This window comes from Prionailurus bengalensis, chromosome D2 (genome assembly GCF_016509475.1).
Source record: "Prionailurus bengalensis isolate Pbe53 chromosome D2, Fcat_Pben_1.1_paternal_pri, whole genome shotgun sequence".
NCBI lineage: Eukaryota > Metazoa > Chordata > Mammalia > Carnivora > Felidae > Prionailurus > Prionailurus bengalensis.
In genome coordinates, this window is record NC_057351.1 from 86,237,682 (window position 1) to 86,263,651 (window position 25,970).

The 25,970-nt window shown below is 57.1% G+C and overlaps 1 protein-coding gene across 19 annotated transcripts in view; it reads left to right on the top strand.

Moving 5' to 3' along the window:
• Positions 1-4,733: 4,733 nt before the first annotated feature.
• Positions 4,734-25,970, top strand: part of JAKMIP3 (Janus kinase and microtubule interacting protein 3) — a 112,599-nt gene continuing 91,362 nt past the window's right edge. For all 19 annotated transcript variants that reach the window (XM_043597903.1, XM_043597906.1, XM_043597908.1 and 16 more), the window contains exon 1: positions 4,734-4,803. The gene's annotated coding sequence lies outside the window, so the exon portion shown is untranslated. The remainder of the gene's footprint in view (positions 4,804-25,970) is intronic.

Below are 25,970 nucleotides of genomic sequence, written 5' to 3' on the forward strand. Positions count from 1 at the left end.
TCTTCTTCTTTTTTTATTAGCTTATAACTGCATATTTATTACACTAGAAAATAGTTTTCAAAATTTCATTTAAGTCCTAGTTAGTTAACATATGGTGGAATAATGGTTTCAGGAGGATTCAGTGATTCATCACTCACATATAATACCCAGTGTTCATCCTAATAAGTGCCCTCCTTAATGCCCATCACCCATCTAGCCCATCCCCCCTCCCACCTCCCCTCCAGCAACTCTCAGTTTGTTCCATTTAAGAATCTCTTATGGTTTGCCTCCTCTCTGTTTTTCTCTTATTTTTCCTTCCTTTCTCCTATGTTCATCTGCTGTGTTTCTCAAATTCCACATATGAGTGAAATCATATGTTACCTGTCTTTCTCTGCTGACTTATTTCACTTAGCATAATACTTTCTAGTTCCATCCACATTGTTGTAAATGGCAAGATTTCATTCTTTTTGATTGCCGAGTAATATTCCATCGTATATATAAACCACATCTTCTTTATCCATTCTTTTTTTTTAAACATTTATTTATTTTTGAGACAGAGAGAGACAAAGCATGAACAGGGGAGGGGCAGAGAGAGAGGGAGACACAGAATCGGAAACAGGCTCCAGGCTCTGAGCTGTCAGCACAGAGCCCGACGCGGGGCTCGAACTCACAGACCGCAAGATTGTGACCTGAGCTGAAGTCGGCCACTTTACCGACTGAGCCACCCAGGTGCCCCTTCTTTATCCATTCTTGAGTTGATGGATATTTGCACTCTTTTCCATAATTTGGCTATTGTCAATAGTGCCATTACAAACATCTGAAGGGGCATTTTTCGAATCAGCTTTGAATCAATTTCGAATCAGCATTTTGTATCCTTTGGATAAATACCTAGTAGTGCAATGGCTGGGTTGTAGGGTAGTTCTATTTTTAAGTTTTTGAGGAAACTCCATACTGTTTTCCAGAGTGGCCGCACCAGTTTGCATTCCAACTAGCAGTGCAGAAAGATTCTCCTTTCTTCACACCCTTGCCAACATCTGTTGTTTCCTGAGTTATTTTCACCATTCTGACAGGTGTGAGGTGGTATCTCATCGTGATTTTGATTTGTATTTCCCTGAGGATGAGTAATGTTGAGCATCTTTTAATGTTTCTGTTAGCCATCTGGATGTCTTCTTTGGAAAAGTGTCTGTTCATGTCTTTTGCCCATTTCTTCACTGGATTATTCATTTTTTGGGTGTTGAGTTTGATAAGTTCTTTATAGATTTTGGATACTAACCCTTTATCCGATATTCTTTGCATATATCTTCTCCCATTGCATCAGTTGCCTTTTAGTTTTGCCCTTAACTATTTCTTGAACTAGAATTGGAAGGCGTCTCTCAGAATGCTCTCTGTTCAGCCCATGCCCACTTCCAGGTTGGGGCTGGATTTAATCCAGGCTGGGAAGTAACAGAAACTCACAGCCGGGTGATGGTGCTCCAAATTCTTGTCTCTCCCCCCAATCTACCTGCTACCATTTACCTTCCAGAATTCTTAAATAGCTACTCCATGGTTTCTGTTCAGATTTTATGGCTGCATTTAGGACAGAAATGGGGGGGGCAGTGTGCTCACTCCATTTTATCTAGAACCAGAACTCTCTGTTCATGAGTGTTTTTCCAACCCTATCTGAGTTTCCAATTTTTATTTTGAGACAGAGAGAGAAAGAGTGAGAGACACACACACACACAGAGAATCTCAAGCAGGCCCCACGCTCATTGTGGCTCAATGCAGGGCTCCTGATTGACCCTGGGATCATTACCTGAGCTGAGATCAAGAGTCGGATGCTTAACCGACTGAGCCATCCAGGCACTCCTATGTTTTGTTCTGTTTTTAATTTGCTGCTAGAGACACTGAACTGGCACAATATTCTTTTTAAGTTTATTTATTTATTTTTGAGAGAGAGAACAGGGGAGGGGCAGAGAGAGAGGAAGAGAGAATCCCAAGCAGGCTCCACGCTGTCAGTGCAGAGCCGACGTGGGGCTTGATGTCACAAACTACAAGATCATGACCTGAGTCAAAACCAAGAGTTGGATGCTTAACCAATGAGCCACCCAGCTGCCTCTGAACTGGTACAATTTGATGATGTAAACGGTTGTTATGCTTTATACAATCTTCATATCCATGCTTACCTTTTGTTTTGAAAAACATTCAAATATATAGAGAAGTTGTGATCATAGTGACTGTACTCATGCTGTTCCCTTATCCAGGACTGCTCATTTCATGGTGGCGCCACTACCAGTGGTGGGAACAGCCACTCCAAGGCTTCCCCCGGATTCAGGCGCCAGCCCTGACAATGTCTGCCTTAATGCCTCGGGGAGGGGAGAGCCTTTATGCCATGCTGGGGGAAACAGCAGGTGTGTGGGAGGGATGCGCATGATAAATCCCCTCCATCTTGCCTGTCTCCCTCAGCCTTTAGATGAGAAGCCCCCTAAGGGCCTATTCGACCCATCTGACCAAAATAGCAAACTCTAAATTTAGTGAGCAGAAGCAGACTTGAGTCACTATCCTAGAAGTCACCGCCCTCACACGACGGTCAGACCTGAATCAGTTCACAGACACCACATCCTTTTAATTAAGGACAGGTTGGGTGTCCCTGGGGAAGGATCCTGTGCTAACACCGTGAGTATTCGCGGAGTTTCCTCCCGGCCTTTCAGAAAAGGACCTGTAGCCACACTCCCCAGATCGTGCACAAGGGAAAGGAAAACACTAGACCTTTAGGGGATCATTGCACACTGAGCCTGAACCCGCACTCATCAGGACAGAGGCCTCACCAGAAACCAGCCCCTGCCAGCACCCAGATCTTGGGCTTCCAGCTCCAGAACAACAAGAGAATACACGTGTTGTTAAAGCCCCCCAGTCTGTAGGATTTTGTTGTGGCCGCCTGAGCAGGCTGAGACGAGATTGTAACATGTAAATAGGCTGCCTGAGCAGGTGGCTGACCCCCTCACCTTCCCTCCACGCATCTTTAGATTTATGACCAGCTCCCTAAAACCCACTGACTGATGGCTGAGAAACGGAGCCTGCTGTGCACATGATTCTGTGTGCGGTGACGCTCTTGGCTGGGGCACTGCTGGAACGGGCCCCAATTGGGGGTGGGGGTGGTGACGGTGGGGGGGAGCCCACCCAGCGGGTGACTGCAAGCAGCATGTTTCGTTTTCCACTTTCCTTGGAAGGAGAGTGAGCTGACATATTCCCCTACGCTGATGATCAGGGACCGAGAAGGAACCACTTCGGAGGATGGGGTCAAGGGGGTCTGGATGGACCTTTTGGAGCGGGCTCAGGTGTGGGAATATCCGTGTTCCACACGCATGCCCGGCAGATGGGGAGACACCTGTTCCGCAGGTGGCAGCCAGCTGCTTCCCGTCGGCACACACCGCTCGCGGAAGGAGCCCCAGTCGTAGCGTGATGGCGATTCCACACGGGCTTGACCACCTCGCTCATCCCCAGCCCAGGCTACTGCCGCGCCTCCCGCTCAGTCTGAGACCAGCAGCTGAGACCAACCCAGAGCCACGCCACGCGCGCCCGTGATCCGCCAGCCCCCGTGGGACCTCATTGGAGTAAAGGCTCATCCTGGGGTAGTTTTTCCTTCCCTGCTCACCAGGTCTCCACCAGGAGCGCCATCCGGAGACTTACAGAGCGCGTTCTCTTTCACACTGAGCCACTCACCAAGGAAGGGCAGCCGGGGGCTGCCACGGTGGGACTTCCAAGTCGTACTCCGTGTCCATCATCCGGATGGCAGGGAATGTTGGAATGGGCCAGTTGAAGGTGCCCCAGGGTGTCCGGTGGTGGGAGAACAACTCTTCACGTGAGCTTCTGTGCTAGCAAACGTGTTCTTAGCCAACAATCCCCGGACGGTTCTGGGTTTCCTGCGGCCAAAGTGCCGGGGTCTGGGAGGAAGGGAGGAGGGGCATATGCACCTGTGAGGGTCACCGGGAATCATCCGCTTGCAAACACATTTGCTCTCACGCGCCGAACTTCGGGGTCTGCTGATTTCCAAGTCTGGGTGTGGGAGAAGGAATGTCCTTCCCAGGGGCCATCGTGCCCCGCGAGTCGGTTTTCAAACAATCCTTACCCTGCCCTGCCACACCTATCAGCCCAGGGAGCCCCTCCGGCAACTCTAAGAGGCGGGCACTTTTCGGGGGGGGGGCCCCCAGGCCCGGAGCCTGAAGAAGCGGGGGTGCTGGGACCCTGAGGCCAGCAGCCCCAGAGCCCGCGGCTTAACGATGGAATTGTGGGTCTGGTTCCGGAGCACGGAGAGGATTGTTCCACGCACGGCTCCAAAGAGCATTTCTCTCTCATCCGGGGCGTGGAAGGCAGCGTTTGGAGACGGAAGCCGGGAGTTAACGGCTAAAACACGCACGTGCAAGTCTTCCGGGCTGCGGGCTGCGCGGCGGCGGGGAGTGTGGGTGAGTGGCTCTGAGCGCGGACGCCCCCGGCAGCACGGGGTGGGTGGCGGTCAGTGCGGGCGCGGCCGAGGCGGGCCTCGCCCGCCCCCCCTCCGCCCTGCGCAGCACCCGGGTCATTTTCGGCAGCATCGTCGCCGGCTTTCCGTAGACGCAAACCCGCTCCCCGCCAGCCTGAGATGGCAGAGGAGGAAAAGAGGTGGGGTTGGGGTGTCGCGGGGCCGCGCCCGGCGGCGGCAGCGGGGAGTGTCGGGGGAGGGCCCTGGGTTTGGGGCGCCCGCCCGCCCGCCCGCGGTGACGCGCGCCCCCCGCCCGCCGCAGCGCCTCCGCAATGGCCGAGCCGGGCCGTCGGACGCCGCCCGGAGCCCGCCGCCCGCGGGGAGCCTCGGTGAGCAGCCGCCGGCCGCCCCCAGCCCCCCCCCGCCCGCCCGCCCGCCCGCCGCCCCGCCGGGCCTCTGCGCTGCGCCGGCGCCTGGCACCGTGCGTCCCGGGGGCCCCTGCGCCCTGCGCGGCGGGGTGGCGGTGGCCCCGCGCGCTCGTCCTGCCCCCCGCCCCGGGGGCGGCCGGCGGGTGGCGCGGGAGTGGCCCGGGGTGGGGTCCGGAGATGGCGGGGGGGGGTTAAGGAGGGGGGGGGCCCGGGGGAGGTTCGGGGTTGGCGGGGGGAGGGGGCAGAGTGACGTTCTGTTGGTCGGGGGGCCCGCGGCCGGGACGCCCCTGTCTGGAGCCAGGCTCCTCTCGGCTTCTCCAGGCGACCCCGCGGGCCACCTGTCTCAATCGCGCCCATTTCGCGGGAGCTCCCGGGAGCCGGCGGCAGGTGCACAGGCCTCTGTGCTGGCAGGGACGCCGGCCCGGGTGGGCGGCGCGCAGGTGCTCTCGTCCGGGTCCGCGCCACTTGGGCGTTTCCGCACCGCAGACTGAGCTGCCCCCACCCCCCTCGGTGTCTAGTGTTTTGCTTTCACGTGTTCCTGTTTCCGGGGGTGGCGGCAGGGCGGTCGGAGGCTCACGGTATCCGAAGCCTCGGAAGCCGCAGCGCGAAGGGCTCGCCTGGGGTCAGGAGTCGGAGGGGAGGCTCGGGCTCCACACCTTTCCTAGAAAACCCCTCCGGCCTGTCGCTTTGACCTTGTCTCTTGGAGAAGCAGGATTGTGGGCAGCGACTTCCTGCCGCACCTGAGGTTTTGGTTCAGCTTCACTTCCTGCAGAGGAGGGAGTGCGTGTTGTCTGCAAACACGGGGACCAGGGTGACCACTGGCAGGGCAGCCGGAAATCAGGCGCACCCTCTCTGCCTTGGGTGCCACCGAGGGAGCGGGGAGCTGGTGGGCACTTCTGGGGGGGTGCAGAGGGCTCTCCCCACCTTAGGGTGGGTGGAGGGGAGAAGGCACCAGGCGGTGTGTCTGCTGGGGTTTAGGATTAGAAGGAGGGACGCCCCCCGCCCCTTTCCTGCCTTTCTGAAAGCCGATCTGCATCCCTGAGTTAAGACTTGCTTTGGCCGCTGTCTGCAGTGTCCCCCTCCCCCTCCCCCCACATTAAGGGCTCACAGACCTGTTTACCTTCTTGTAAACTTCGGTAACAAGGAGTATTATGCCCCCTTTCGAAGCGTTTCCGGGACAGGTCAGCAGAACACTGACGTGCTTTCAGAAGCGAGAACCCTGGCCCAGCCCAGTGGATCTCGGGCTCCACTGGGGACCTGCTGTGGCGCTCACGCCCCATCCAGGGGCGGCCTGGGCAGCGGCTGCTCTGTGGGGTACAGAACAGCACCACCAACTGGCCGCAGCGGGTTGGGGTCCCGGCCACTAATGGGGAAGGGAGTACGCAGTCCTTACCACACCTGCTTTTTCCCAAAAAGACTATAGTTGGAAAGAAGGAGCTTTTATAGCGGTGCCTGTCAGTTGGGGGCTGATGAAGTTATGATTTCAAGTCCAAATAGGATTTTCAAGCAGGCTGATGCATCGTACATGCTGTTGTTTCGGAACTTCATGCGTGCTGAAAATATTTACACAGACGTGACTGGCATTTATTATCAGTACTGATGGTGGCCGCTGAGAACCGGGCCCACGGGGGGAGGGTGAAGGGATGGACTGGTAGCAGGGGGTCAGTGCAGATGCCCGGGGCCACTGCGTGTTCCTGCAGCCACCCTGTCCCACATGCCTGAAGCCCCAGGAACCAGTGCGCGGTGTCTGCCTTTCCCAGGGGCGGCTGGTGACATCATGACCAACGCGTTCCAGGATCTGGGCTTTCAGCACGAGCAGTTTGCTTTCATGATACAAGATCTAAGAGGTTGTGAACGATGGCATAGCAACAAAAAACTGTTATAAAAAAGAGGAAATAGTGAGGATAAAAAAAACCCTCACCTGTTACACAGCCTGCTCTATGCCAGGCTCTGTTCTGATTTCTGTGTGTTAAGGTATGTGGGCATGACTTTGAGAGAAGGGATGGGCGGCAGGAGGCCTGGGAGAGGCTGGAGGATGCCAGTGACCCACCTTGAGGAGGGTGGAGGGAACCAGGCTGGGGCCACATCCTCAAGGAACCTGCCAAGGACAAAATGACAGTATCACAAAGAATCATCGAGAAGTGAGGAGCCCGAGACCTGGAGAGGGGAAGGGTCTTGTCCTAAGTTAGCATCTGTGACTCTTAGTCCTGGCACATAAGGGCCCTCCCCTGGGCCCCGGATCGCACCCCATACCTGTGTCCCGGTCTCTGCCCTGCTCCCCCTGGGGATCTCCATGCCCCTCCTCCACGCTTCCCGCCGGGCTCGGCCTGGACCGCGGGTCGTCAGTGACGGTGCTGTGCCACGGTCCGGAGCAGAGTGATGAGGCCTTGTCCCCGGCCAGACTTCCTGCTGAAGGTTACCTGCCATGCCTTGCCCTCCTCCCTCCCCTCCGTGGCGAGCCCAGGCTGTGTCCCCAGAGTCCCCTCCCTCTGCGCTCTTCCCCGGGTAAGTGAGCCCAGGCCCTCAGCATCCGTGAGCGCGGAAGGATGTCAGGCTAGGAGGGCTCCCACCAGGCTTAACTTCCCTTTAACGACCCGGGGGCTGAGCGCCCATTCTGTCCTCTCTCTCTGGCTTGACGGTTCCTCTGTGGCTGAAATTTACATGGGTCATTACAATATTGGAGATAATTAGCAAAAATGGGCTTCACCAGCTTCACGTAGTTGGTCCTATCAACGGTCTTTCCTCTTGGGAAGCCTTATGGCCGTTTATTATTTTTTTAAATTTTTTAATGTTTATTTATTTTGGGGACAGAGAGAGACAGAGCATGAACAGGGGAGGGGCAGAGAATGAGACACAGAATCCGAAGCAGGCTCCAGGCTCTGAGCTGTCGGCACAGAGCCCGACGCGGGGTTCGAACTCACGGACCGCGAGATCATGACCTGAGCCGAAGTCGGACGCTTAACTGACTGAGCCACCCAGGCGCCCCTGGTCGTTTATTCTTAAGGTGGCTGTGTCTGTGCCTCTGGGGATCAATGTGTTGCGGGTTTCTGGGGTTGTTTTCGAGTCTATACTGTGTTACACACACCCTTTATATGGAATCTTTTGTATTATAAACAGGGAGTCTGCTGGTCTGCGGTTTCTAATCCAGGCTTTTCTGGGTTGGGCTCCTTGGTGTGAAAGTTCAGGGATGATACAGATGGTTCCAGGAGGAGAACGGGGCTGGGTTCTCTTGGCCCCAAAGCACATCTTTATGGGAGCATCCGGAGGCCCAAGGTTCTCTCCACTCAGTTTCTGGAGCTCAGGCTGCAGGGAGCAGCCAGAGGCCAGCAGAAGGCAGAAGGTTCCTTTTTTTTCTTTTTTTTTAAGAGAGTGAGCGAGTGGGGGAGAGGGGCACAGAGAGAGAGAGAGAGAGAGGGAGACAGACTCTTAAGCAAACCCCATGCTCAGCACAGAGTTTGAAGCAAGCAGGGCTTGATCCCACAACCCTGGGATCACGACCTGAGCCGAAATCAAGAGTTGGGTGCTCACCCAGACACCCCAGAGGGTAGAATGTTCTTGCCTGGCCCGGGGAGTGAGGAAGAAGTCTCGAGGCAGGACTCTCCCTGTGGCCAGCCCAGACTCCAGGGAGACCTCCTGTCCACCTGTCCTGGGCTGACCTCTGGGCTGGTTTCCCTCCAGATCTGGGCTGAGATCCTGGGGGCAAAATGAAGAAATGGAGGGAAGGACGCCAGGAGGCAAAGTCAAGCTGAGTCTCTTTTCCCTTCGAGCGACAAAGACCTTTCCTCCTGCGCTGTCCGCCCACATCTGAGCCCAGCGCGGCCATGCAGTCTGGGGAGAGGGCTGGACAGCAGAGGCCCACCTGGGGACTCAGGAGGATCCTCGTGAGGTGAAGCTGTGGCCTGGATACTGTGCCCAGGGTCCCCCGGGACCCCCTGCGTCACTCAGCGCTGTCCCTTCCTGGCCCCGCCTCATGGCCTGATGCCACCAGACTTTCCTGCCCACAAAACACGAAATCAGTCACCTTGTCTGGGAAAGGCACCGTGGCCCTCAGTTGGGGAGGTCGGTGAACAGGGACAGACGTGGTCTCTGCCCTCCGGGAGTGGTCAGCAGCCAGACGGATGTGCCTTAAGCCACTGTGAAAACACATACTGTTTCTGCTGTGACCAAAACCACCAAGGTGTTTCCCAGTTCCCCCAGAGCCCGTGACCTGTCCTCCCGCTGGCTGGGGGTCCAAGAGGCCGCTCAGGACACAGCCATCCGAGGGGAGGAGCGGGCCAGCCCTGGGGCCTGGAGGAAGCCAGTGAGGGTACAGTGGGGACCCGCGGGCCAGGAGCAGGCTGGGCAGGATGCTGTGGCCGGGGGCGCTTGCTGTGAGGCTGGGCTGCTAGGGCAGCTGGACCCTCCGAGCTGAGGGGCTTATCAACATGTGTGGAAGACAGAGGTCAGGTCCGTGGGTTTGTTCTGTTTTGTTTTCTTAAAGTGTATTCATTTTTGAGAGAGAGACACAGTGTGAGCAGGGGAGGGGCAGAGAGAGAGAGGGAGACACAGAATCCAAAGCGGGCTCCAGGCTCCGAGCTGTCAGCACAGAGCCCGACGCGGGGCTCGAACTCATGAACTGTGAGATCATGACCTGAGCCACCCGTGCACCCCTCTTCTGTTTCGTTTTTATAAATTGTGGTAAAATACACATCACATAAAATTGACCATCTCAGCCACGTTCAAGGGTGCGTTCAGGGGCGTTGAGCACACTCGCCTTGCTGTCGGGGTCACCACGGTCCATCTCCAGAACTTTGTCACCTTGCAGAACTGAACTCTGTCTGATGACATAGTAACCCCCCCGTCCCCCTCCCCTGCCCCTGCACTCACCCTTCTGCTTTCTGTCCCCACGAGTGTGACTCCTCTAGGTTCCTCTGGGGACCTCACGTAAGTGGAGTCGGACGGTGTTTGTCCTTTTGTGACTGGCTTGTTTCACTGAGAACAACGTCCTCATGGCTCATCCACGTTGTGGCACGTGGCCGGATTTCTCTCCTGGTCAAGGCTGGACAATATCCCATTGTGTGCGTGGACCACATTTTGTTCACCGTCGGTGGACGCTTGGATTGCTTCCAGGTTTTAGGTATTGTGGGTAACGCCGCCATGCACCCGCGTGTACAAGTATTCGAGGCCCTGCTTTCTGTTCTTTTGGGTGCACACCCAGAAGTGGGATGGCCGGACCACGTGGCAATTCTGTGTTTACATTTGAAGGAACCTGCGTACCCTTCTCCACGGCGGCTGCACTGGTTTGCGTTCCCACCAGCAGCGCATGAGGGTCTCGACTTCTCCACATCCTCGCCAACACCTGGTTTTCTTTTTCATTTATATATGGAGAGAGAGAGAGAGACAGAGAGAGAGAGGTGAGGCGGTGTCTGGTTGAAGTTTCGATTTGCGTTTCCCATTAGTGATATTAAGTATCTTTTTACGTGGTTATTTCTTAAACGCTTTATTTTAATTTTTTTTTTCAATGTTTTTTATTTATTTTTGGGACAGAGAGAGACAGAGCATGAACGGGGGAGGGGCAGAGAGAGAGGGAGACACAGAATCGGAAACAGGCTCCAGGCTCCGAGCCATCAGCCCAGAGCCTGACGCGGGGCTCGAACTCACGGACCGAGAGATCGTGACCTGGCTGAAGTCGGACGCTTAACCGACTGCGCCACCCAGGCGCCCCTTAAACGCCTTATTTTAAACTAGTTCCAGACCTACAGGAAAACTTCAAAAATGGCACGCGGCCCCGTTTACCCCTCATCCGGTTTCCCTAGCGTTGACGTCTTCCGCAACCATCCTGCGTCACCAAAACCGGGACGTCGATAGTGGTGCCGCAGTACGGACCTTATTCAGACCTCCCTACCCACCAACGTCCCTCTTCTGCCCTGGGGTCCCACCCCAGACCCCACGTTGCGTGTGGGTGTTGCGTCTGCCTGGTCTCCTCCAGCCGGTGACAAGTCCTCAGTCTTGCCTGTCTTCTTCCGACGTCGGTGCTTCCGCAGGCTACTGAGGAGCGACGTTGTAAAAATACCCAGAATCGGAGTTTTTCTCATGATCGGAACACGGTTATGTGTCTTTGGCAAGGAGCCCGCGGCCGCGCGGGCGTCCTCTCCTCCGCGTCCTGCATCCGAGTTGTCCGTGTCTGTGTCCCGCTCGCGGTGAGTCTGGCCTGGGTGTCCGGGGGCCGGGGTTTCTCCGCCGTGGCCGGGCGGTATCCTGGGGAGATACTTCGAGGCGTGCGGACTCTGCTTCTTAAATCCCCCCTCGCTAGCCTCGCCTCCTCCGCGTGTCTGTGCCTGACGGTCGTCACCGTGCCGTTGCCGCTGGGGGCCCTGGAGCTCCAGCCTCGGCTCACGTGGCTGGTTGGAACGCTCCTTTCGGGAAAAGCCGCGCCTTCTCCCCGTTCTTTACACAATGATTTTCGTTTGGGTGCGGACACGCGGACGACCGTTTCGTCCCCCGGGTCGGCGTCCCGCAGCCACAGGGCAGGCTGGTTTACCAGATGGCTCCAGCTGGTGGCCTAGGAGCACCTGTGTTCCTTCCACACGCCCCATCTTGTCTGTTCTGTGAGATTTTGATTACATTATCATTGTTATTTAGCACTTTCTTACCTTCTGGAACCACGGATGTTCCGGACTTGGCTGGTTCTGAAATCCTTCGTTCATGGTTTCTTTCATTGATTTTTTTCTTAATGTTTTCATTGTTTCCTTGCTTCTGTGTTGGTTTAAAAGTCTGGTCTCATTCTTTTGACTCTGGAAGGTAACTGATCTTTTTGCCTGCAGGCTTTGAGGATTTTACCTTAGTTTTGAAATCCAGATGTTTTGCTGGGCGCGTCTCAGGGTTCCCCAGTGAGCCCCTTGAAATGTGCAGATCAGGTCTCTTTCTGTGTGAGGAAGGTCTCCCTGAATCATAGCTCTGAATAGGAGGCCCGCAGAGCACGATCCCAGCCCAGGAGCACGTCCCCATCCCCCAAGCATGTCCCCATCCCGAGAACATGACCCTGTCCCACAAGCACATCCCCGTCCCAAGAGCACGACCCCAGCCCGGGAGCATGACCCTGTCCCGTGAGCACGTCCCCATCCCAGAGCATGACCCCATCCCGCGAGCATGTCCCTAGCCCAGGAGCACGGCCCTGGCCCCGGGGGAGCACAACCCCAGCCCAGGAGCACATCCCCGTCCCAAGAGCACGACCCCGGCCCAGGAGCACAACCCCGGCCCAGAGGAGCACGACCGCGGCCCAGGAGCACGTCCCTGTCCCAAGAGCATAACCCCATCCCGTGAGCACGTCCCCATCCAGAGAGCATGTCCCCAGCCCAGGAACACAACCGCGGCGCAGGAGCATGTCCCTGTCCCACGAGCACATCCCTGTCCCAAGAGCATGACCCCATCCCGGGAGCAGGTCCCCATCCCGCAAGCACGTCCCCGTCCCAAGAGCACGACCCCAGCCCAGCACCGCGGTCCCTGCTCTTATGGGCCCCGAACGCTTCATGAGCGCTCACTGCTGAGGTAATTCGGGTCTTTCTTGTATTTTCTTCTGAGTTAAGTCACTTAAGTCACTGAGTTTTCACTTATCTTCATTTCTGATCCATTTTAGTGTTTGGATTTCTAACTCAGGGTGGCTGTCCGTGCCCTCCAGGGCATAACTCTGTGTGGCTTTACAGGTTTCTTCTGCTTCGTGGCTGCTTTTGAACAAGAGAGACTTTGCATCAACTCTTGTGTAAAATTTCGTTCCTGATTTTCTGCACGGGGCATCTGCGGACTTGACTTGTATTCGTGTTTATGACATCGGGTGTTTGGGGGATTTTACAAGATCCCTAACCTAACGGCCCCCTTTCCCGCCAGCCTGGCGAAGTCCCCACGCTTCAGGGGGTTGTTTTGAGGAGAGGGTCTTGGCCTGAAAGACCCTACACTTCTCCTTTTTTCTTCTTTTCTCCTTCTCTGCTTGATTAAGAGTTTCTCTTTTTGCCTTTTTTCTACCCAGAAGCTCTGTGTTTGGAAGGCTGACCTCTTAGACCACGTGTGTCCTTCGTGACACGCTGGCCTCTGTTCACTGAGTTCGTCACTTTCAAGAGCTCAGCCGGCTTTCTCTCGGTCACTGGGGCCACCCTGCCCGGGGTTGGGGTCGGGGTCAGAGTCAGGGTCAGTCTCGGGTCAGGTGCAGGACCTGCCAGCCCCTCCCCGCCACCGGCCGGACTCCGTGGTGCCCACACGGGGAGGTGGCTCCCCCCGACCCCGTGTCCCCGACCCCTCCAGCCACACCATCCCATTTCCCCGCGGCCGGGCACAAGCGTGAGGGTCGGTGGTGCTGGGGTCGGTTGGCTTTTCCCTTTTTACTCGCGGTGACCTCACGGTTCGGGGACACTCTGTGTTCACGCAATGCCAAGCACGTGGCTTTGCAAAGAACGTTTGATGTGAATTTTTTGTGCAGTTTAGGGAGGAGATTTGGGGGAAATTCGTTCCCGTAACACAGCCTATGGGATTTTCTACGCGGGACCTTTTTTTAAATACATCTTTTCGTGGACGCGCCTTTTCGTCCTGTGAGGAGGTTCCTGGGAGCGGACGGAGGGCATCGTCGGGAAGGTGTACGAATTATTTTATGAGTGGCCACCAGAACGTTCCCCCAAAACGGCCACGCATTTGGTGCGAGAGTCCCGGTTGCTCCCGTCCTGGCCGCGTCTGTCGTTTGATCTGAGTCTTAGTCCGTTTCCCTAAAGACTGACACGGAGTCGCTGTGTTCACGCTTGTTGGCGGCCAGCACGTGAAGCGGGTTCACATCTTTGGCCTCTTCCACTGGTTTGTCTTCTCGAACGGTAGGTCCCAGTTCTGCGTGAGACACGACTTCCTTGCCTCTTCCTTGTCGTAGGAAGTTTTAAATTTTGACAAAGTCTGATGTATCCGTTTCTTCCTTTGTGGTTATTGTTCCCTGCGTCTCGTCCGGACCCTTGCCGGCCTCCCCCGCCACGGCCCCGTGGTCCCACGTTTTCTCCTGTGTCTTCCTGAGCGGAGCCCAGCAGTCTTGCATCGCGGCCTCGTGTTCGGATCCCAGGTGCCCGCCTTGCCCGCGTCCTGAGCATCCCCCAGGGGCCCCGGCTCTTGTCAGTGGGAAAGCCCCACAGAGCCGAGTGTTGGAGCTGAGTGCGGGGGGGAGCCCGTGGCTGTTGAGCCGGTCACGGTTTTCCAGGTTTTCAGGGGACAAACCTAGAAGGAATTCTAAGAGAAATGTATCATCGTTTTCTGATATTTTGTTTCTTTATTTTTCCTTTTCCTTTTATTTTTTTAAGTTTACCTGTTTATTTTGAGAGAGAGCGAGAGCGAGCGTGTGCAAACGTGAGCAGGGAAGGGGCAGGGAGAGAGGGAGAGAGAGAATCCCAAGCAGGTTCTGTGCCGTCAGCACAGAACCTGACTCGGGGTTCGAACCCACGAACCGTGAGATCACGACCTGAGCCGAGATCAAGCGTTGGACGCTTAACCGCCTGAGCCCCCCAGGCGACCCTCTCAGTGGCAGTATTTTTAAGGTGGTTTTTTAGTTCCTATTTCCCTTTAAAAATGGGTTCAGCAAGTGCATTTGTGTGTCCACATGCCCTCTCCCGTCTTAGGCGAAATGCAGCCGACCAGGACCCTGCCCCACTTTCTCTCAGTACTGCGCCTCGGTCCCTTCCTGTCACCCAACAGCCGCCCCCCTTCCTTTCCTGCAGGCGCGTGGTCATCCCCGGGTGGCAGCTCGTTCTCTGTTCGGTCTCTATCAGAAATCGCTCTACTCTGAAATGGCTCTGTGTGTTTTCCAGCGTGTCTTTGACTCGATCATTACGAAAGGGATTTCCAGACCAAAAGGAAACAAACAGGACTCTGTAATGGGCTGTAGGCCACTAAGTCCCCTCCGCAGGGCCCCGCGTGTTGTGACTTACCACTTAGCTTTGTTGTTTCGTTACTTTCCTCTGTGTTCCTTGAAAGATTGCAAAGCATCTCTCTCCTGACAAGATCAGCTTGTCTGGCCGAGGCTCCGCTTCGAGTGGAGACCCTGTTTTCGAGGCACAGCACTTGTTAGCGACCCCTGGGCTCTGACGGACGAGGAGCGGGTCCAAGGCCCTCACTGTGTGGGCGTTGCTGGGGTGCCTACGCTCGGTCCCCCGCTGTCCAGGCAGAGCCCCCCTCCCCCTCTTCTCGGTGGCGATGCCCGGGGCTCCCGGATGGCTGGTAGGAAGCCTCCGTAGAGACCCCTCGGAGAGACCACTGTTGGGGTGTGCACTCTGGGGACACGGCCACCGCCCTGGAGAGGACACCTGAGCTCCCACCGCCCCCGCCCGTGCCGACTCCCCATCCTGGGGTGGAGCCCAGCCCCGCAGCTGCTCCTGACAGCATGGGGGTCGGCAGGGAGCCTCGCAGCTAAGCTTTCCCCCAAGTCCCGACCCTCCTGCCCCCGAGCAGAATAGAACACGTGTTCTAAGCCAGTAAGTGTTGGGGCAGTTGGTTAACACCATCAGCGGGCAGGAGGACGGTGTTTCGTCACCTTGTGTGGAAAATGTTTTTGATGTTTCCTCTGCTTTCTTGCACTGACTGTTCCATTTCCATGTTGAGAGGAGATGGGGGGAGGGGGTGCTTGGAATGATGACATCGTCACTGCCATTCTGCCTCCACCTGAGAAGTACGTTTTTAAATTTCCACTTGATGGCTTTGGGGGTGTATTTGGGGTTGAACTGTGTTTTATTTTGTGTTGTTCTGTTTGCTACCCTTCTTCTCCCCCTTTCTTGCCTCATTTTGCACCGATTGAGGGGTTTCCCCCCTTCCCTCTAGATTTCGCAGAGTCTGTTTTCGGTTATTTTCACGATGACCGTAAAAGTAGCAGCGAAATCATCTCACTGGAGGTAACGCAAACCCAACTCTTCCCCGGAGAAGAAAAAGGAGCTTGAGAATTTTAACCGAGCTCGTCCTTGTTTGAAATTTTGTGTTTGTGTTGTTGGCATCTTGTTTGCATCCTGTTTCTCTCATAACACGCGGGAAGTTGTCAGTGTTTCACGGTCACTGACTTCAGCCTTCCCGTTGGACGTAACACGTCTGTCATTCTCCCTCTCTTCTTGCCTCTTGGGCTGTCCGATTGGAATCACGCTCCCGCCCGAGGCACACCCCGCGGGGGTTCCTTCATGTCCCCTCTTTGGTCCGAAAAGGTCTCTCTTTCAAGGATGGGGGTGGAACTATTTTCACGGGGGACAGACTTCTTGCTCGGCAGGTACTCTTAAGGCACGGTTAGCGCGTTACCCCGCCGTCCTCCGGCCCCCATCGCGCGCATGACAAGTCCGCGCCGCCCTCCTGCCTTCCGACCTGAGCTCGGCTCCCCGGGCAGATTGTCTCCATTTCTGTCGTCTTTGCTGTTTTTTCCCCTCAAGTGTCATTACAATGCGCCTAGATTTGGGCTTCCTTTGCGTCTTGACGTTTTCTTTCGTCAAACCCTGAGAATCCTGTTCCCCACGTCCTCAAATTCTGCTTCTCGGTTTTTCCCCTCATTTTTCCTTCCGGGAGAGCTTCTCGTTCACTCTGTGTCCCTCCTCCATGTGTTCTCTTTTTTGTGTCTTTGTGCTCACTGCTAGGTAATCTCTTCCGAATTGTCCCCCCGCTTCGCGGTTCTGCTGTCCGATCTGCCACCACGAGCGTCCACCAGGTGTCTGATTTCAGTTATTATATTTGTTTTTACAAAGTCCTCTCTTCTTATTCAGCTTTGGCATATCCCTTCTTACAGTTTTCTACTCCCTGAAGTTATTTTCAAGCTTGCGACTTATTTCCTTAAATAAACCTGGAGGGTTCTGTGCAGGCGTGTACGGGAGTTCTGCTGTTTGCTCAGTTTTGCTGTGAATCTAAATCTGCTCTAAAAAAAAAAATACGGTCTATTTAAAAAGCAGGGAGACTTGTTCTTTTGTGACCCGTGCTGGTTAAATGCAGTGCCTGAAGGTCCTGTCTCTTTGAACCTTTTGCTCATTTGCCTTGCTTCCTGGTTTCCTGGCTCCCTTAGCTGCGTGTTTGTCACTGTCCTCAAACATTTGCTCGTGGGGTTTCCCTGAGACCTTGGACGAACGCGCCCTTCTCTAGGGAGGGTCACGTCTGCCCTTGCCAGGCGGCTGGGGCACCCGGTAGGGACCATATCAGACCCAGCCGGACCTGGAGCCCTGGATGCCACTCAGACCATCTTCTGTGCAAGGACCATCCGTGGTCACCCCTTCTCGGTGAGGGGACTCCCTGCTGCGACCGTGGCCGTCTTCCCACAACCCCTTGGAGTCAGGCTGCGGTGTGGGTGGACATGTTCTAGCACGTCCCCCAGGGGCTCCACTGTGGGGCGGGCGACCAGCAAAAGGCCCCACTGGAGCAGGTACCAGGGGTCTCTCCTGCCTCCTTCACCGCAAGAGGCTAAGGAGCAGGGGTCCAAGTGCAGGGTGCGGGCCGACTTCTTAGGCAAAAGCTGCTTTGAGTCCTTCAGTGAGGCACTTCTCTCTCGGTTGGGGGGGGGGGGGGCACCTGGGATTTGTCCCCTCAGCATTTTGCTGTCTTAGGAGGAAGGTGAGTTAGTTCTGACCCAGCCTAGCCCACCACTCCCTGGGAAAGAGTTCTGGAATTCCTCTGCCCCCGTGGAGAATCAAGGAGGGTCTGCAGGTGTTGGCTTCTGTCCAGGTGGATCCGTTAGCAAAAAGCCACGGAAAGCAAGACTGTAAGCTCAAGGTCATATTGTTGGGGTTTCAAGTTCACTTTTGGAACGACCCCGGGGGGACCAGGGAGCTTCGCTCTACGAACTTGGAGGAGGATGTGGAGGGAGGAACCCACATCACGAAACGATTTCTAAGCCCAGTGCCTACGGCCAGTGTCAACCGTGGCTTGGAGAAGCCAGCGGGCTAGGGAAGCTTCGCTTAGGGTAAGGAGCGAGCCTGGGAAAGGCCCGGCCCCCCCTTCTCTTTCTCCCAACAACTTCTGTCTCCCAAGAATGTTAGAAATGGTCGTGTGCGTGTGGGAGAGCCACCACGTAGCTCCCTCGGTGGACAAGCTGAGCAAATAACTTCTGGATTGACGTCTCTCAAGTCACTCACTTGGAAGGCTCTGCCGAGGTTAGGAGCGTCGGCAGATGTGGGAGCAAACGAACGGTGATCTGATTGGGGCAGGCAGGTGTGGGGCAGGCGGGGCGCGGGGGTTGGGAGCAGATTCCTTCTCCAGTGGGAGCAGGTTAGCAAGGACCAAAGTGTCGTGCGCAGTGGACACGGCTGTGTCACTTGGGCCACCGGCCTAGGTCGCTAACTTGTCTTGAGAACCACCACTCAGAGCAATTGCTTTGAGAAACGTCGTGAATCAATTAAAATTTAGCATCTCTTTTCCGCCAACATTTGGGAGGAAATTAAAGCAGAGCAGGCCTTGCCAAAAAGCCTGTAGGCCACGGAGAGACCAAATTGGGAAGGAAGACGGCCGGGAAGCCGGGGGAGAGTCAGCGGCCTGCAAAGCAGCTCGTGGGGCCTGAGCGGCCGGTGCCGTGGCTTTAATTAATGCTCACTCTCACTCCCTGACTTTTTTTTCCATCTCGAATTCTGTCTGAACTTGGGAAGCTGGTCAGCAGGAGGTTAATGAGCGGCTGCCTTCCTCTCTGCAAGCGGGTCAACAGCCCGCGTCGTGAGACCCCTGGGCTGAAGGACCCAGTAATTGGCCTTCTCCCCCGGGGGCGTCCCAGCCCTCTGACACCCCCCTTCTCATTCAGGCAGCCGTGGCGGGACTGCAGGGCCCTTTCCCTCCCTGCCACCGCACGTCACTCGAGCCTGTGTTTTCTGTGAGGTGCTGCTGGTGATCCCTTGTCCCCCCGGCCAGCTTGCCAGTGGCCACCCAGGGCCTGTCTTCCAAAAGTCTGGCTCGAGAGCTGGAAATCTGACTCCAGTGTGGTCTCCTCGCTCCTGGCGGGACTCCACTCACCTCTCTGAGCCCAAGCTTCTCCCTGAGAGGTAGGGGTGCTGCTCGCGTGGGGCTCTGAGGCCCGGTGAGAGCTGAGGCGGCCGCAGGACACTGTCCTGCCCACACCCCTGCCCGCCCTGTGGGCACCAGTTTCTTCATCACCCTGTGAACACGGCCTCCTCTCCGCTGGTTGCAGAGAAAGCCTTTGAAACACTAATGCCTGGAGCCCCGACTGCCCCCGGGAGACCCCCCCTCCCCAATAGCAGGCCTCGCCGCCTGGAAAGGGGCCCCCCCAGAGTCCATGGGGCTTTGGGAAGAGCGGGTTCCCCAGAGCTCCTGCGCCCTTCCTGCTCTGCTCCCATGCACGTGTGGACACCCCTGTCCCCGTCACCGGGAGAGGCAGCGCTGTGCACTCTTGAAGAACAAAGGGCCCCCTTTTAGGACCGCGGACCTGGCCCCAGACGGTTCTGCCGACGGGTGCTCTCCGTGAGCTGCTCTGTAGGTTCCCCTTCCCTGCGCCCCCGCCGTTGGCTGCCTTTGAACAGAGGGGATGCCTTCGGCTCCTGTCCCGCCACCGGCCGCCCCAGGGCTTTGCCGCGGACACAGCCCCCCGGTTTCCACACCACGCCGCGCGTGTCGAAGCTGGAAGCCCGATTCTGGGCGCCTCCGCCACCGTGGGGTGTTTAGTTTCCTTAGGTGACAAAGGCGGCTGTGGGGGCGGGGGACACGGCCTCTCCAAGCCCAGAGTGACACCCGGACACCCCGTCTCCTCCTCCCAGGCCCTCGCTTCGGCACCAGAGACTCGCGAAGGCCGCGCACAATCTTCCTGGTGGACTTGTGTTTGCAGCTGGTTCCTGGACCCCGTGCTCAGTGGGCACAGGGGCTCCTTTCCCGCTGCCCCCGGGGTCTCCCTGCCTGAGGTTGACAGTTGGGCAGGTCTAGCTGCCATCCTCTGTGTGCAAGGCCACCATGCCGTGACACAAGTCCACCACCCACCGGCTGCACCGTGTGACCGTGACGGTGACCCCCCCGGACATAGAGTGACCCTCTGCTCCCACCTTCCACCCACCCTCGTCCTGCTCCACCGCCATTGAGGGTGCCGCACCCAGCTTCTTGGTGACAAATCCTCCCTGGTTGGTGACAGACCCCACCCTGGGGGTAGACCCCTCCCTGGTGACAGACCCCTCCCTGGTGCCACACCCTTCCCTGGGGAACAGACCCCACCTTGGTGACTGACCCCTCCCTGGTGACACTCCTCCCTGGTGACAGACCCCTCCCTGGTGCCGCCCCTCCCAGAGGCAGCTCTCTGCAGCCACTGTGGGCATGCCTAGTCCCCTGGAGTCCTTCCTCCCCGAGACAGACCTGAGAAAATGGCCTGTGTGTGGGCGTGTGTTTTAGGAAGGGGTCCCGGGGAATAGGAGGGGGGGCGGGAGGGGCAGGCCAGGGGAGGGGGGCGGAGGGAAGGCCCACACGAGGGCTGTGTCGGCCGCTGGTCCCTGCTCCGCGCACCCTGGGTGGGATCCCACCGGAGCGGCGCTGGAGGAGGGGTGGACGGAAGGACGTGGGCGGGACGGGCTGCGCTGCGGGGTCACGTCAGGGCTGCGGGGACGAGGGCGCAGGCACCCAGCACCCCGCGCTGAGCTGGCCGTCAGCTGTCCGGGCAAGAGGAGTGTGTGCTGTCTGCCTCCCGCTCTTCCTCAGCGGGCCCGTTGGGCTGGGGCTGGAACAAGGACAGCTGTGTCCTGTGTTTTTGACCCTCACGAAAGGGGAGCCAGGGACAGCGGCCCACTCCGCCCCTCAGCATGAATGCGGCATTCTTCGCTGTGGCTCTGGACGAAACACGCTAATTAGCACCGGGCACAATGGGCCGTGTCGCCCTGCGCACTGGGGCGCACGGCAGGGAGGGGCTCCAGGGACGACCCAGCCAGAGGGGCGCGAGAGGCGGGGACCTGCGCTCCTGCAGCCCCAGCCGCGCTCCGGTCATTGACCAGGGCCGACCCGGTGACTTGGGGCCGCTCGGTGGTGCTGGTGAGTGCGTCCTTGTGGGTTGTCGGTCAGGGTGCAGGCTGTGTGCAGGGGAGAGGGGGGGACTGGGGCTCACGGGTTCTAGAAGCAGCCAACACTCAGGGCGTGTCCCTGGAGGGCAGGTGCGGGTGGGGGGGGGTGACCCGCCCCTCCCCCACAGGAGGTGGGGTGGGCACGGCGGGGGCCCCCTTCCCCAGGGCGCTAGGCTTTGCTGCCACACCTTGGGGATGGACGTGCCCTGCTTGCGTGTGTCCGTGTCGCACACGCTCTGATACGGGTGTGTGAGTGGAAAGATTAGTCACCCACTAGTGAAGTGAGTGGGGGTCCACGGGGTTTCTGGAAAATCGCAGCTGATCTTGGCAGAAAGTTCTATTGAAAATAGAAGGTTCGGCTTGGATCTCGTGACGCCACGCCCTCCCAGCTCCAGAGCCCTCCAGCTCCGGGGCTCCGGGCACACGTGGCCCTCTGTGTCCTGTGCTCCCGTGCTTATCCCCAGGCTCCCTACGCACCGGTGGGCGGGAGCCGTCCCCCAACGGGTGCTCACCCGGTGGAACGGCTTCTGGGTGGCGATCCTCTCCTGTCTGATTCTGAGCAGTTGTGCGGGTCAAGGGCTGGGGGTTTCCTCTCCTGTGGCCCAGCTGCAAGCGGGAGGGGCTTTCCTCCAGAAGGTTCTGTGCTGGGGACCGAGTTGCCATATTCCTAGGAAGGTCACGCAGTGAAGCCCCCTAGATGGTGTCCACGCTGCCCTCCCCCCCAGGAGACACTTGTCCTGCCGCGGTGGGGGGTCCGTCCGGGGTCTTCAGTAGGAGCTGAGATGTGTCAAGAATCTTGCTTGAAGCAAGGCCACTGTGTGGAGGATGGAGGTGGAATCGTTCACTTGTCCAAGTCAGGAGGGACCTGAACACACCAGCTTCATACATTTTCGAGAAAAGACCGCGTTTTGCGCAGCACCTGTGGCCGCGTGTGACCGCCAAGCTGTCCTGCTGAGCAGGAGGACCAGTGGGCTGTGGTCCTGCCAGTGGCTCTGCGCTGCCCTGTCCTCGGGGCCTGGAGGACAGTCCCTCGGGATGTCTGGCCTTGGGACTGCACCACCGCCGTGTGCTCCTCGGAGAGCAGGCTGCAGGGGCCGCTTCAGGACGGGACGGGGCGGGTGCACAGTCGGAGCCGGGGTCCCCAGGGTCTACGCTGCCCATCACTTTCCCGGCCGGGCTCGCCCACAGGGGTTCAGGTTTCGAGAAGCTGGCTTTCAAGAACCAGAGGGGGGTCGGGAAGTTGACATTTTGTTCAAAGCTCGTGGTATCAAGGTGGAGGGGCTGCAGTTTAAGGGGTGAAAGGAATTGTTGGCAAGGTGGCCGGTGAGCACAGCCTGGGAGACCTTGCCTGCTCCCAGCACGGCTGAAGGGTCCAGAGTTGTCTCCGGCTCCTTTTACAGGGGAGAGAGGGAGGGAGGGAGAGGGAGAGGGAGAGAGATCCATCTGGGGTCAGGAGACTGCGTAGACACCCAGAGCTGTGACCCAGGGTCTGCAGCCAGCAGCTGGGTGGGCAGGGGTTTGTTCCTGCCCGAGCCCGCACCGTCACGCCCGCGCAGGGAAGGGGAGACCAGACAAAGCCTCGCCGAAGCGAGCTGAGACTAAGACCCGGCCGCGCGCTCGGACCCTCGAAAGGCCGCCCCTCCTGAGGGGCTACGAATGCCCACCAGCCTTGTCGCCACTCAGTCTGGGTGGGAAACATCTTAGGGAGATTTTCAAGAGTCAGGGCTGTGCCTCTGCCAGGTTTGGGCCTTGGAATAATGGGAACAATGGTGAGAGGGGTCCAGGCAGGTGACCCTGGGGCAGGGTGGGAGACACGAGGCCGGCTCCGAGGGACGGGGAGAGAACCATACGGTTCCCCTAACAGAAGCAGGAGAAGCCTTCCTTCCGGAACTCCCAGCAGCCCCCACAGTGTGTACAAACGCACGCTTAGCAGATTTGGGATGCAGGTACGTTCTTTAACCTGAGGAACAGAACCCATCGGCCTGGTGGCGAGACACCAGGAGCATCCGTCTCCAAGTTGAAAGTAAGAGAGAGATGCCAACTGTGTTCCTTCTCCCGAACGTGCACTGGGAGTCCTGTCTGCACAAGAGCATGGGAAAAATAGTTTGAAAGTGTAAAGACCGGAGAGGAAGGAACAGGATGCCCGTTTCTGGAGAATGTAGACATGAACTGTCAGAGCTGGGAAGAAATTTTAGGCCGTTGCTCGCACAAGCTCAATATAAAAAAGAAAAAAATCAATAATGGGGGTGCCTGGCTGGCTCTCGGTGGCTTATGTGGCTCTTGATCTCGGGGTTGTGAGTTCAAGCCCCACGTTGGGTGTAGAGAGCACTTAAAAATAAAATCTGAAAGGAAATAAATAATGTCCCTCTACAGCAACTTTCTGAGTTACCGTGGAGAAAGGCGGTGGTGACTCCCAACACACCTTTCGTGATAGCAGCACAGATGTCAGGCACCAGGAGTACGTAGATCAAGCGTTGTGCGAACCCTTTTGGAGAAAATGAGCCAACTCTGTTGAAAGATTTAAAAAAAAGGTCTAAATAAAGGGAGAGCTATACTATTTCATGTGAAGGAGACACAATATCAAAGAGATGTCAGCTCTCTCCCAATTAATCTGTAAGTTCAGTGTCGTTCCAGGCAGAATCCAGACAGGGTTCCCACAGCTCTGGACTAGTTGACAAAGAAGAATAAACGGTAAAAAAAAAAAAAAAAAATGCCAAGTTTGAAAACAACAGGGCAGGGGCAGGGCACCTGGCTGGCTCAGTCAATAGAGCATCTGACTCTTGATCCCAGGGTCATGAGTTCGAGCCCCACGTTGGGCATGGAGCCTACTTTAAAAAATAGTAATAAAATAATGTCAAAAAAAAAAAAGGAAACATAACGGGGCAAAGGAGACGAACCCTATCAGACATCAAAACTTCTGACAAAATTATATAATGAGGCAGTGCGCTATTCGTGGAGATTGACAAAGAAACCGGACGTTGGAACAGGTGGCTTCGAGTCCCGTAAAATCAGGAGGCGGTGAGGCCAGGCTGGCATCAGACCGGCGGGACGGACGCGTCCACACTAAGGAGGACGTGCACACTAGGTTTTCGACGTGAGAAGATGGTCTGCGGAAACGGAAAACATCTGGAGGGGAACCTCGGAGGGTGCCTTAGCGGGTCGGGGAAGCGTTTCTTAGGCGAGAAACAGAACCATCCTACAACAGAGGAAATGCTGGGCAGAGTGGTTGAGTTTGAAGTCTCTGCGGGATGGAAAACAACGCAACATCGAAAAAGACCAGCCAGGACTTTACCAACAAAGGGTCAGTATCCAGAATAGATACCGGCCTCCCTCCCAGCAGTGAAGGATGACTCTCGGACAGAGACACGGGTGAGGGAGGGGACAGAGGGTCACGGACGCAGCCGGCGCGGCAAAGACGAGCCCCTCGTCAGTCGTCAGGGACCAGGCTGGGGGCGCAGCGGGGTCTCCTCTCAGCCGTCACGCCGGCCGGCATCATGCTTGCTGAGATGTGGGGAGACAGGCATTTCTTGGGGCTCTGGTAGCTTCTCTGGCCGCCCTCACGCCAGCCACGCCCTGCTGGGGACCTGCCCACCGCCATCTGACAGACATGCCTTGGGTGTGCACAGGGCGGTTGGCTGTGGCATCAGGAGGGCGGTGGGAACAGATGCGTGATACGGTTTGATGCTGAGGGAGCACGCTGGAGTGACGGGATCCACGAGCACCATTGTGCCGAAACCTCAAGGACACGGTGTTGAGTGAACGCAGAAAATGCAGAAGGACACACAAAGTGTGACACCACATTTGCTGTTTTTCAGAACACACGGAGCGGTAACAAGGGAGACGCGGACGCGCTTGGAGAGCCGTGCCCGGGAATGACAAGGAGTCTGGGTCAGGAGAGCTTTGGGGCTGGGTAGCGACGGTGACCGAGGGTTGGGGGCTGCAGCGTCGCCCCAGGGGAGAGGGTCCTGGCAGGAGGTGGGGTCGGTGGACTGGAGGGCGGGAAGAGAGGAGGCCGGGACCATGGTCCGGTTTTGACTTGGACAACTGGTGGCTGGGGGGGTCCCACACTGGAACAGGAGGGAGGGACGGAGTGACTCTGGACGTGCTGGTTCCGGGAGGCCCTCGAGAGATGCTGGAAGAGGTGAGGCCAGCGGAGGAGGTGTGCATCCGGGGCTTGGAGCCGTGGGGACAGCAGGACGGGCCATCGGGAATGGCCTGGGGCACAGCCAAGCTCTCCTAAAGGCTGTGGGCATCTGCGGGGAAGGAATCGGAACCCAGGGGCCTCCGGGGACCTGGTGAGAGGGTCGTGTGGCCGGGAGTCTTCCGCAGACGAGAAAACGGAGGTGCCCCGGTGCTCACTCTCACTCGGTGCTCCCAGAATGCCCCCACCGTGCAGCGCCTCGGTGCTGCCGGGCATGGCTGTTCCATCCTGGACGCTCAGCCTCGGTTTCCTTCCTTCCGAGTCCGGGTTGGCAAGTGGCTCTTGAAGCTTTGTGAATTAGAGCTTCTCTCAGTAACCCCCCCTCCCCCCCTCGCTCTCTGGGGTCTTGGGAAGGGTTACTGTCTCCCGCGGGGTTCTGTGCGAGCACGGTCTGCGAGGGCCATGTGGGTTATGGTGATAAAAGGCGTGTACGTGGGTCTGTGTGTGTGCCAAAGTTTGTTTAAAGATGAAAGTAGTTTCTTTTTTAAATTCTAACAATAAATACGTATTCGCGGTTTAAAAAGTGCATACGGTTCGGAAAGATTAAAGCCAAGAGTCGGATCATCTGAGATCCCATCCCCCAGAGAGATGGCCGCTTTCCACCTGGCCTGTGCATTTGCAGACTTCAAGTTTTTCTGTGAAAACGCACAGGTTTTTTCACTTTGTTACTGTGTTAAAATACACACGACGTGTAACCCACCATCTTCGCCATTTTTAGGTATACGGTTCAGGGGTGTCACACACATCCACGCTGCTGTGCAGCCGTCCCCGCTGTCCGCCCACGGGGCTCTCTTTGTCTTGTACAACCGGAACTCTGCCCCCATTAACACCAACTCCCCGACCCCTCCCCTGCCCCTGCTGCCCAACCGGCCACCTTCTGTCTCTGTGACCTTGACCCAAGTGCGTCATGTAAGTGAAATCATGCGGTCTGTGTGTCTGCA